Here is a 13176-nt window from a genome sequence, read left to right as displayed (position 1 = left end):
CATTTTGTCTCTGTATTGTGGCATCATTCTTAGTGAAGGTAGGATACTGCTCAGGGTCAGGGTCATACCAGCCTGGGCTACATAATCTGAGAGCTCCTCTATGTCTCTTTTCATGTAGCCCAGGGAGGTACGTCTCAGGTCATTCACACCGGCATGGACAATGAGTCATACTTGTACTTGCTGTGGAGTGACCTGAGTGCTTGTGTTATGTGACGGATTCTAGCGCCCGACAGGCAGCTTACTGTGACCCTCTCCTTGTTCAGTCTGGTGAGTGGGACGTCAGTGTGTCTGACTATGGAGTCACCTATGACAAGTGTGTCTGGCATTGTGTTTGGCCTTAAGGGCTGTGACTGATTTGCACACTGACTTTGTGATCTATGTGTTGCTTGTGTTATGTCATGAGGTGGCAGTTGTTTGGGTGTCTGCTTTGGAGGCCTCTGCTGTTTTGGTAGATTTTTGATCAGTGCCTCCGAGTATGTCTTTGTGTGTTTATGTGTTTGATTTGTAGTTGTGATAGTTCTATGTGAGACTGGGTTGATGGTGTGTGTGGTTACCTTCTCCTCCTGTCTGGTTTTGCCAGTCCTGAGTTGAGAGAGCTCAGCCTCCAGTTTGGCTATATAGTTGCATCTCTCGCATGTATTTGTGTTTTCTGGGAGGAGGAGAGGGTTGTCTGTGTACATGAGGCAATTGTAACATTGCCTTAATATTCCCAGATTCACCAGCTGAGCAGGAGAGGACACTAGCCACTGACCGTTTGACATGCTAGAAGAAATGAAAAAGTTTGCTGTGTAACTGAGTCAGAAAGGACCTATAGGGAAGTGGGTACTCAAGGGGGTTTTAAGCTAGTGAAGTACTTTGTATAATATAGAAGTGCTTTACCTGACTAAAAAAATGCTTTAGGAACAAGTGCTGAGCTTTACAGATAGAGAATAGACTGTTTAGATTACAAGTAGAGCAGTTCTAAGGGAAAAAATGAAGAGCACACTTTACGGTGCCAGAAATAGTTTAACCTTGTTTAACCGGCGCTGCCCGATGGTGCTCTAGTGGCAACTCCGCGCTAAATGCAGAAAAGGCAATAAGTCTGTAGTACAGGCTAGCACACTTTAGTGGGCAGCCAAACAATTAAATTAAACAGCAAACAAACACTTTTCGACTTGAATTAGACTAATTTCGACTAAAATGTACTTTTAAGTGCAGATAATAAAAAATGCAGTAAATAACTATGAAAACAGTTAAAGCTTGCTCTAGGTAAGCAGTAGAAGGTAAAACAAATATAAAAAACAGCAGGATACTTAATCAGGAAAGCAGTCGCTTTTTTTCAGTTCTCTGTAGCCAGGAAGACTCAACAGGACCACGTGGAGCTGTTGGATTGCTTGTCTGTGTACTTAAAGGATTTTTGACTGGAAACAGACTGCCTGCCTTGCTTGGATTACTTTCGAATACTTGGTAATTCTGTACAATTATATATTATTTATTGTTTTATTTATTTTTATTTTTATCATTTTGACTTAAGATGAGTTTAAGTTCGCTACTTCTACTACTATTGTCTGATCTGATTAATATACAGTGATTAACTAGAGATATATGGACTGACAATCTTCCACACAGGGAAGTTTTCTTACACTGTTTTGTTTTTGGATGAGCTGCAGAAATACAAGCTAAAAATGGAAAGGAATTGTTAGCTAAAACAAGGAATAGAATTGGCAGGAGCTATTACAAGGCAGATTAATAGACAAAGGTGCTGACTGCTGAATGCTGGTGTGAAATACTGTTTCATAGCTAAAGAACTTCAAATGCTTGACATGTTTTTTTCTAGTTTACCATGACTCTGGCAAAAGATTGGTTTGTTATTTAAAAATGAGCTGTTTGAAGGCATAGAGTCCCACACATGGGGAGATGCAGGGAACTTTGTCCATTAAAAAATGTTATGCTTTTAAAATGTTTGACCTAAGCTGACTACAGAGTTCAGTGTCACTCAAATGGTAAGAGGAAAGATGACTTAAGGATTATAATTCTTTGTGTTCCATTTATAGGGATTTCTTTTAATGTTGCGTATAAGAACCTGTAATGTATTCTTAGATTCAAGCACTGCTCAGGAATAATGCTGCACAATAATAGTTGTCAGTTCCTGGGAAATAAGTATCGGGAATGTCCTCTTCCATAATATTGCAGTACGAGTTTTTGCTAGGAACTGCATCACTGGGGTTTCTTTTCCTGTCTATCTTCACACTGCCAAGATTTTCTTGGAGATTTATGTAGCAGTTAATTTTACTTTATACAAGCTCAAATGTTAATATAAATACAACTCTATTGTTCTTGTTATAGTTTGTGTTTAATATTTTGTCTCTACTTCCATTTGAGTTTGAATCTTGGCATCCCACAATTCCATTGGAGTGGGCGGAGTTACATATGTATGCATGTAAATTGCATGTTAATAAGCATGCGGATTTTTGGCCAGTTGTACCTGCTTTTCATGGGCCTTTGTTCAGATTTTTTATGTTTCCGGGTTGAGAAGTACGTTGCTCACAAACAAATTTAACTCTTAAGAAGCCAAAAATGCACTTACTAAACTAAACAAGGAACTCCAAATCCTGACCAAATCAAAAAAAGCCAGAGATGAGGCAAAAATGGCCACACAGGTTAAAGATGACCACATACCCTTCTTTAATTATGTTAGAAATCTCAGAAACAATACCCAGCAATGCACAGAACTAATAATAAATGATATCACATATTCAGACCCAAGAGACGAGGACATAGCAGACAAATTAAACTCCAAGTTCACCCCCTGTCTCCTTTAATATTCTCAAATCAAATACCCAATTCTAACTCCCTCCTGAAATCTAATAAGAGCAAGTTCTTGGGTGCTATCTAAGGCCAAAAGCACTATATCTATGGGGATGGATAACATATCTGGTTGCTTATTGACTAGCTGGAAACATGAATTGTCAGCCCCCCCCCCCCCAAGACTATTCAACTTTAGCCTCAAAAACTGGCTTTGTGACAAATGACTAGAGGACAAAGTTATTGTCTTGAAAAAAGGTGGGACTAGAATACACCTGGGTAATTACATATCCAGAAGCTTGGCTAGCCTCATCTCTAAAGCTGTTGAAAAGATTATTATGGAACAAATAATTAGGGATATAGGTGATGTACAGACTCTCGACCCAACCCAGTTCAGATGGTCAAGGGCGGTCCTGCCTAATTAACTTGGATGACTTCTTCAAAAAAGTCACTGAGGCAATGGATGAAGATAAATCAGTGCACACTGCCACACCATCCCACTCTCGGGCATTACAGATAAATTTTCCCAGCTAAATGTTAATTCTTATGTAACTTGCTGTATAACAAATTATCTGACAAAAAGAACACAGGAATTAGGAGTAAGTAGGAGTGGGGCGCTCTACTTCCTCCAAGATGTGGAGTGCTGTAGGGTCCAGAGTTCAGTCCTTGGGTCACATCTTTTGGCATTTACTTCTCAGAGGGCAAAGTTAATGTTTAAGGATTGTGGCTGACTAAACCTGTAGATGACTGCAAACATGGTACCATTATAATCTCTACAGTGGGCACTATGGTCCTACAAGATGGCCTGTCCCAAACAAATAGTTTGTGCCAAAATTATGGACTGAATATAAATGTTAAGAAATGTATAATTATATACTTTGGCAAGCACAATTCTCTTTGTAACTACAACATTAACAGCACCCCCTAATTGATTCCGTAGTTAGAGATCTGTGAACAATTAACTGTACTTTTATTATCACTTTTCCACTGTTATAAGGAAGTTCTTTTTCATTGTACTGCTGATATTAAAGGGTACAAAATCCAAATCCAAGGATGTAATTGTTGTTCTGTACTTGGCACTCATTACACATTGATTATAATGCCCCTTTCATTATGCAGCTGTCCAAACACTTACAGCTGGAACAACTGGGAAGATTCATCACCAAAAAATAAGAGGTCTTAATCATACAAATTATGCAGACCACCTCAAAGCCTTGTCTGTTTTCTTGGTATCATACAAGCTGCTGAGAGCCATTCTCCGCCTCACATCTAGAGCCCCAACAAACCCTTTTCTTTCTGACCTCCTACATATTCAAACATCCACTGGTATCAGAAACACCTACTCAAGAGACTTCCATCTCTTTGTAAGAGTAACAGAGCATGATTGAGGAATGGGTATGTGCCACAGAATGCCACTTCTGCCATCCATGTGAAGCAGAGTACTTCTGTTACTCTATTCAACTGTAATTTGGGTGAATGGATGCCTAACCACAAATTCACCCATAGTTTAGCATCAATGGACCTCACAGATCGAGGAAACATACAAATACCAAACATATACTTTTGTAGCCCATCTTTGGAGATTCATATTGCAAAATATAAGGTTCAAAACCTACCATGGAATGGAAAGCTGGGGTTCTTAAGATCCTGCAAGGCAAAACAGCATGGCTAAAAATCTAAAATCAGCTTTAATGAATAAGTAATGATAAGCACTTTCATGCCTGCACGGCACTTCCTCAGATCAGAATACAAAACTCAAACACAATACACATTTACACAATCTCACATGAACATTTATCATCTTGTAATTTGATTATCCATTTCATTTGTGCTACCTGTGTAATATTGTTAAAATCTCCACCTCCACCTCTCAGATCCTTATTTAACGTTTGCAAAGCTAAAAATCTAAAAGTATGAGATTGTCCACCGAAAGCAATATGTTTAGCTAAAGCATTGGTTAATTTCGCTTTATGTACATCACTAAGATGTTGTAGCACACATTATCTCAAAGACCTATTGATCTTCCCAACATAAAAACATGAGCACATATTACAAATAGCCACATAGATCAAATTAGTACTCCTGCACATTGCAAATACATCAGGGACATAACTAATATTCAGGTGTAAATGAGATGTTTTTTTTTAAAACTGGCATTCAGGTCATATGACTTACACCATTAATTGTTTAATTGGTCTTGATTTGATATTGTATAAATGTGTATTGTGTTTGAGTTTTGTATTCTGATCTGAGGAAGTGCTGTGTAGGCGTGAATGTGCTTAATGTTATTTATTAAACCTGATTTTAGATTTTAGACGTGCTTGGTTATTCTGGTTTGCCTTGCTGCTACCTGGTTTTGTTACAGCTATACCTTTGTCAACATTATTGCCTTGTTGTGAATGCTTGTTAAGATCCTCACAGATCAATAGCTTAGTAAGTATCTATGAACTGCAGTGATTTGACAAGTGACTTATTGAATAACTGAGCTGCATTTTGTTGGATGAGGTGACCCTACTAAAAAGATATACATTAAAATGTGCAGTATATGAAATGAGGAGAAGGAAAACAATAGGCAACGGCATCCGCGGTGGTGCGGCAGTAGCGTTGTTGCCTCACAGCAAGAGGTTTTCCCGTTCGATTCTCGGCTGGAGTGTGGGGAGTCTGCATGTCCTCCCCGCAGGTCGAGTGGCATTCTGAAAGACATGTGTGAATGGGCGTGCCTTCGTTGAAGGTTGGGCGTCAAGCTGGCAACTCGGCACCGTGAAAACCTACTGCCAATCATTAGCAGACCGGAGCTCCACTGTGGCGACCCCTAACCAGGAAAACCCAAAAAATAACAACATTAAACAAATCATGTGTAGAATAAGGCGAACGATCAGAAAGCACAAATGTACTGAGAGCTTAGCTGGGCATCACATAGGGTCAAACCTTGGCAAACAAATCTAAAGACAAATGGCTTTCATTGGTGGTAAGACTGGCCTGTGATTCATACTGAGCCTGTACTGGACAATGATGAGCCAGATTATATTTTAAATGGGAGAAACAGTAAGTCAGGAAAGGATGAGTAACCCTGTAGTTTAATAATGGGGGCAAATAGCAGATGCAAAAGCAGAAGTGAGAAAGCGGAGACTATACATGTCATCTGTGTTTCAAGCTGTTGGTCTGAATTATATTAGGTGACTCATTGAAGGATCTAGTTGTTATAATAGCTCAAGGGATACTGAAATGTCATGGAGACAAAAACTGTTACTGGTGAGGAGTGAAGCTGCTAGTTAGAAACCAAGGCATTTTAACAATTGCCCAAGGTATGGAGTTACTTAATGCATCAGGGCATTTTTTCAGCTTCCTAGTAGTGCAGTCAAGATGACAGGCAATGTTGCATCTGGTTTAGTCTCAGACCTATAAGCTCATGTATAAACTTGTGCCAGCCATCCAAGGACAACTGACAGCAATGCAATCGGATACATTTTTATTGTTTGTATAACCCACCACTGCCTGCTGACTATTAGCCCTCTGTGATCAGATGACTTACTCACTCCTCATACTAGGATAGCCAGTCTTACAGGTTGTCATTCTGACAGCCATCAGGGTTTTTTTTTTTCATTTAAGCCCTAACTCTGCCCCCCTCAGTGGCAAAACAGGATGGTGCAACAGCATAATGATTACTGGCTATATATGTCCCCAAGTCCCAAACTACTGGGGAGCATAATGCTCTTAGAGGTGTGTTGTTAATATGATAGTAACCAGAGGTAGATGACTTTCTGAAGGATACTATTATGTATTTCTTGGCATTTAGTTTTAGTCTATGGTTCTTCCTGGAAAATATTAATGCCAGTGGGAGATTCTATGACTGCTCCTAATTTACAATTGTCTGCAAATTTGGTCAGCCAGAAGCCCTTGACATTGGCCTTGACTTAAGAGAAGTAAATGCCAAACAGGAGCAGTCCCATGACCAATTCCTGAGGGGATCTGCTTGTAACTGACTTTTTTGTAGATGTGGACTCTCCACTTCTAACTTCCTGGCTCCTGTCTGTGAGCAGGCTGGCTATCCACTGGGGTGAAATAGTGGCCTATACCTAATCTCTTGAGTTTGTCAACAATGTCCAAGTCATTACAGAGTCAAATGCCTTGGCCAGGTCAAGGGAGGCAGTGTGAACCATTTTGCCCTTATCTTACCTTTGCGTTGTGCATTCAAACTACTTGAGTTTTACTTTTACTGTCAGATTTTCAGTGAACAGTCTGGGTTTATGTCTTTAAATAGTGACAGATTTGATCTTCTTGCAGTCCACAGAATTATCAAATGTCTTCTCTAATATCTCTGTTCAAAAGAATTGATTTTTGTAGCAGACATTTAGACTTATAGTTCAACTGTCTGTCAAAGAAATAGGTTATTACTGGGAAAACCACAGGTTTGACTACATGGAACATAATTCAGAAATTATGTATTTGCTTTTTAATATCTTATCTAGATTTTCCACAGCCTTCCTTCCAATACATGAAGTGTCTTGTAATGTAGCTGGTACAATTACCATCTACAGAGATCTCTGCATCCAGGAAGATAAAAATCTATCACTCCATCATCTTGTTCCCCAGTTATTCACAAAGAATTGATATGGTTAGATAACATAACATTATTTTTTTCTGATATTGAGCAGCAAGCTAGCTTTTGCACCTTCAGATGTCATCTTCATCAATAAGCTCTTCAACTCCTCTTCACTTTCAGCCATCACAGTCATGTTATCTGCATATCTGAGGTTATTAATATTTCTCTTGGCAGCCTTTATTCCAGCATTTGATTTCTATGAGACAGCATGTCACATGATATGGTCAGCATATTCATTAAATAACAGGGTGACAATAAACAACGTTGTCACACTCCTTTCCCAATCCAGTCGCATATTCCAAATACAATTCAAAATATTGCTTCTTGGTCTACATATAAATTCCTTTAGACACACAAAAGGTGACCTAGTATTTTTTTATTTTCAAAATGTTGCCACTGTTAGTTATTATCCAAAGACTCAAATACTTTAGAACAATCCACAAAACAGAAATACTGTAAATGTTTTTCTGAATTCTCTTGCTTTCTCTATCATCCAGCAGATGTTGACTGTCTAATCTCTTGCATCTCTTCCCCTTCCAAAACTAGTTTGAACATCTGGCAGTTCTTGTTCCATATATTGCTGGAGTTTAGCTTTACGATTTATTTGCTAGCTTGGAAAAAGCACAAATGTTCGATAATTTTGTGGGACTGGAATGCATATTTCATATTTCCAGTTTGATGGCTACCTTTGTGTTTTTCGGATTTGCTGACAAATAGCACACAGTTGCCAAGTTCAGGGCATCTTGGATAAATTCTTTCTTTCAAGATACATCAATCTTTTATATGATTATTTGTGAGGATGATGTTATGCTTCTTGAAGAGTAATTTGGGAGGTGGCTTTATGCTCCAAAGAAAAAAATCAAGTTTGATAATTTTGACTTGGTCTGATGTTTCAAAGAAATGGAAATTTAAGGAAGTTTCACAAATTTGACATATTTTATCTCTTGCTGTCATCTTTCTTTTTCACTCACTTATTTCCTGCTTACTTAGTAACTCTTGTTACTTCAGAGGTTAGCTATATACCACAACTGTCCACATTGAAAAACACAGGATAAGTATCAATCTCTGATGTTGTTCCAGTGAGTGACTAAGTGCTGGAGTAAAGCACAGTCCAGTTTTGTAGTTAGAGTTGGGAAAGACCCTATGCTTTAGAGTGACCATAGCAATGGACATTCTTTACAAAGAGTATGCCACTGGATCTATACACCCAAAGGCTATATGGAAAGATAGAAAAAGGCAAAACACTGTTGTAGGAGGTATGACTAGAAAGCCATAGGTATGATACATGTAATGGGTATGCATTTGGGCAAGGGAAATGGATAGGATGAAGGTAGAGAATGAGGAAGAAAGAATATTTGGGAATCAAGTAACAGGATCCTGACAGCTCTCTGTATTTATTTTTTGGGAGAAGGAATTATGGGAAGAGTAAAAGCAGTCTGTGTTGTTAGCTTAAAGCATCAAAATATAGCAAGAAACTGAAAAATGTTATAAATAATAAATAAGTTATATCAGAAAAAAGTCAAGTGGAACAATCTGGAGGTAGTAAGGAAAATAGTTAAGGAGAGCCAAGTCAGTATAAGGACTGGGAAGGGGCACAAAGACTAGAATAGAGTCTGGAGGTTTTATCATAAAGCAGGTACATTGTGATAGTGGAGAAATATGATGGCAAAAAGATGGGATGTGGAAAGAGATGAAAAGGAAGAGTTAAATTCATTATAATATAGATGGAAAGCTAACTTTTACAGGGCATAAAAATGTACTGTTGTACATATTTAGCATGAACTACTCCTATAAACTGGAGCACCCCCAAACTATGAATATGTTACTGCAAGAACTTAATAAGCTAGTGCATAGCTATAGCAGTGCTTTTATAAATGAGATTATCAAAAGATGATTACTTTAAGGTGGGATATATAATTAAATAATATGTAGATGTTCGACTTGTTTATCAGTGTAGCTAAAGTAATCAAACTGTTCTGAGATGTTGCAAGAATTACCCAAGCTCACACACACACACACATATGCGCACACACACACACACGATACATGACAAGCTTCACAATTTTCCTGGTTAAAGTCACATTGCCATGTGCGCTGATCCAGAATGCGAACTTCCAAAAAGTAAGTGGGAATAAAATGCTAGTTATCTAGAGAAAATATCTACTAGCCAATCTCTTTATCCACTAAAGCAAGTACTTTTGGAAGTGCTCGTCACACAGATGCTCTTAAATCTTTGCACGCTTGTTACACTTGAGCCATCCATCACACAGGTGCTTCTGCATCCGCTAACAGTTGTTACCTTGAATGGATCAACTGCAGAAGAATTGCTGCGTTACCATGATAACGTTTTAGCTTCTCCACTGTGTCTAGATCAGTCCAGCTATATTAACATGTGAATATAATGATTAAGATGAGTAATACTGTGAATAAAATGATTAAGATGAGTAATACTGTGAATAAAATGATTAAGATGAGTAATACTGTGAATAAAATGATTAAGATGAGTAATACTATGAATAAAATGATTAAGATGAGTAATACTGTGATTTATTTTCAGTTAGGAAAACAAAACATGAATGACAAACAGAGAGCCCTTTTCATTTCCAGTAACACTCATGAAATGTTCTTGCTCTTTCAGGGCAGTACTAATTTAACAATTAAGCAGCCTCAAAAACTGCAGATGTGTTTCTCACTGAGATCCGCTATTTCTATTGTGGTGTACTTTTTTATGATACTGTTAATTTCTTCAGCTAGTTTCTAATTGCATATTGCATACATTGCTGTACCTGTGTATTCTGTCTTCTTACTGTGTCTGTAAATTCTCTGTTCTCTCAGCTCTTGGCCTTGTATTCACATCTTCAATGTATCTAGTCCTGTAAATGTACTACACTTTGTTTGCTAGTACTGTACTCTTATAATGTTGATAATGTTGAATATTATATACTTGTTATAATTGTATGTGTTTTCCTTTTGTGGCTGAAGACAGCCCATTTAGATAACCTCAAAGTACCTGGCTACCAGTTAAATATATAAATATATATGAATAACCTGGAAAAGTCTATGTTGTTGTCTTTCGGCTTTTCCCTGTTAGGGGTCGCCACAGCAGAACTCCGGTCCGTTAATGATTTGCAGTTGATTTTCACGAACGCCGAGGTGCCAGCTCGACATTCAACCTTCAACGAAGGCACACCCATTTACGCATGTCTTTTGAACACCCACCCAACCGCGGGGAGGACATGCAGACTCCACACAGAAGGCACTCCCCGCACTCCAGCCAGGAATCGAACGGGAGAACTTCTTGCTGTGAGGCAACAACGCTACGGCTGCACCACTGCAGAAAAGTCTATAAATCATCAAATATAAATGGAAACACATATCAAGAGAGTAATATTTTTAAATTATTTTTCTGCTGATTGCATAATTGTATGATGATATATTTTGTTTTAAACTTTGCTCTGGGACACTAGGCTGATGTGATAAGGATGAAATTCTTTGCCTTTATTTTTAGCAACTTTCTCGTCTTCTGTAATATAATTCCATAATTAATTTCAGCAAATTACAGTTAATGCATGCATTTATTTTCATGGAAGAAGAACCTCATATAATGTATTTAAAAAAAATACCTGATCCCAAAAGTCAGTATATTTTCAGGTGCCAGACTGCATTTTGAGATATATATATATATATATATACACACACACACACACACACACACACACACACACACACACACACACACACACACACACATTTTTTAGTTGCCTTTTCCATACTGACCATCTGGTTCTGCCATCCCCAGCAACTCTAATGACCTGTTCATTCCCATGAGGTAGATGCTCTGTGGCCCATTCATTCCTCTGGGAGGAGAATCATGTAAAAAGATTGGGAGTCTTTTCCTGTACATTGAAAATTCCTTCCTAACTCCTTCCCTTTTGGTAGTCATTGTATTTTGCAGTCACTGCTTGTGGGGGGAAGGGGGTGTATGCACTACTGCCCATACCAACAAGGCAATGCACCATTGTGCAGTGTGGATGTATCACCACCAACAACGCTTGCTGGTAAGACATCTAGATTCCTGCAGGTGTTGCCAGTGCTGAAAACCAAACCACCACGATCAGCCTAGGCTGAATGAGCTGTTGTCAGTCACTGATTCCCATTTTCCACACCGGATCCCCACAACACGTGCTATTAACATCATCTGGGGTGCAGTCTAGGCTTTATACCACTATACCAGAGGACAGGCACTTAATGGTATATTTACATCCCAAAAGACCATCATGCATTTAGCAATGCCTGAAACCAATATGCATCATAAAAATGTAGAACAATCAGACTTTTGTATGTGACATTTTTATGAACTCCTCATATGAAATTAAAAGGAATACTAATTTAATATTTAAACTACAAAAAGTGATAGTACTGAAAATGATAAAGATTTGCATGTAGCATAAGCTCATTCCAGTGTCATATCATGATTTGTAGGATTGTAGAACAATGGTGAATTCCTAGCTCTAAAGAAAAATGCAAAAAAAATAAAAAATAAAACATTTCCATGATAACGGATGTAACCAGAAGCAGCAAATAGGACAAGATGGATAAAGGTAGATAAGCTTATAAACTGCTTCTAATTATTTTGTATTGCTCAGTATTTTTTTTCTACTAGTAATATTTAATCATTTACATTTTTGCAAAGGTCCAATTCTGTACATTTAACAACCACTCATTATGTAGGGGGAAGAGCACAAGGTACTTGTGAGTGGTTGTACAGGTTTGAGCAGTTATTTTTTTCTTATAAGTCATATTCCACTACATTTGTAGTTTTATGTTATGGCTATATTTCAAACTACTTCCTGCTTTTGTAAGAATGCGTATACAGTTACAATAGATCCTAAACCTCTAGAACCTTTTTGTTGATGTCTGAGGCATTATATAAACTGCCAAATGCTCACATGCAACAAATAGCTGATATACATTAAAATGAAGAGCTCCAAGAAATGTAAATATATTAAACAGCCTAAAATGAAATATTGTGTAGAACCCTCATACCCACAGGTAATCATATCAACCTGCACATGTTATTCAAATATACACCTTGAAAATCCTTAAGTGTAACTGGATTAGACCAGACATTATATTAGCCAGATAAAAAGTTGAGTATAAAGTCACCACAACAGGAAAACAGAGAAATTCACAAACAGCATATATAGCATTTAAAGAGACACATTGACCAGATAACTGAGTTACCATCCAACTGGATATTCTACAAGAGTGTCAGTAAATGATAATTGTAGTAATGCTTTCATTATAGGTGACTACAAAATTAGGATGACTAATATACATGCCAAATGAGGAGCAGACCACCTAGGCTGAGAAGACTGCAGACTACCATGACAAACATGACTTTGCCTTTGTCTGTGCTTCTGTAAGAAGCCCAGGATAATTTACTCTCTAGGAAATGAAACATAGTAATTTAGGACTTTTCTATAGCCTTAGAATTTCAGTAAAAAAATGTTTTTTAAGTGAAATACTACCTTCATGTGATACAACATCGCAATATAGAAGCAAATTATTGACTTTCAGTCATCAGTGACATAATAGATGCCAAGAGGTTTCACTGCACTTCTTAGTCTGGAATAAGGTTATTGCTTTTTCTTTATATCTGATGGGCTGCATGTCTCATACCTGGTAGCAGAGATATTGATTAAAAAAATTCTACTCCACAAATACTTTCTTTTCTTTAATTTCTAAATTCCAAATACAGCAAATCTGAAAAAAGTAAACAAACAAAT

This window comes from Protopterus annectens, chromosome 16.part0 (assembly GCF_019279795.1).
Source record: "Protopterus annectens isolate FY-2018-M chromosome 16.part0, PAN1.0, whole genome shotgun sequence".
In the NCBI taxonomy this organism is placed as follows: domain Eukaryota; kingdom Metazoa; phylum Chordata; order Ceratodontiformes; family Protopteridae; genus Protopterus; species Protopterus annectens.
This window is presented reverse-complemented; position numbering follows the sequence as displayed.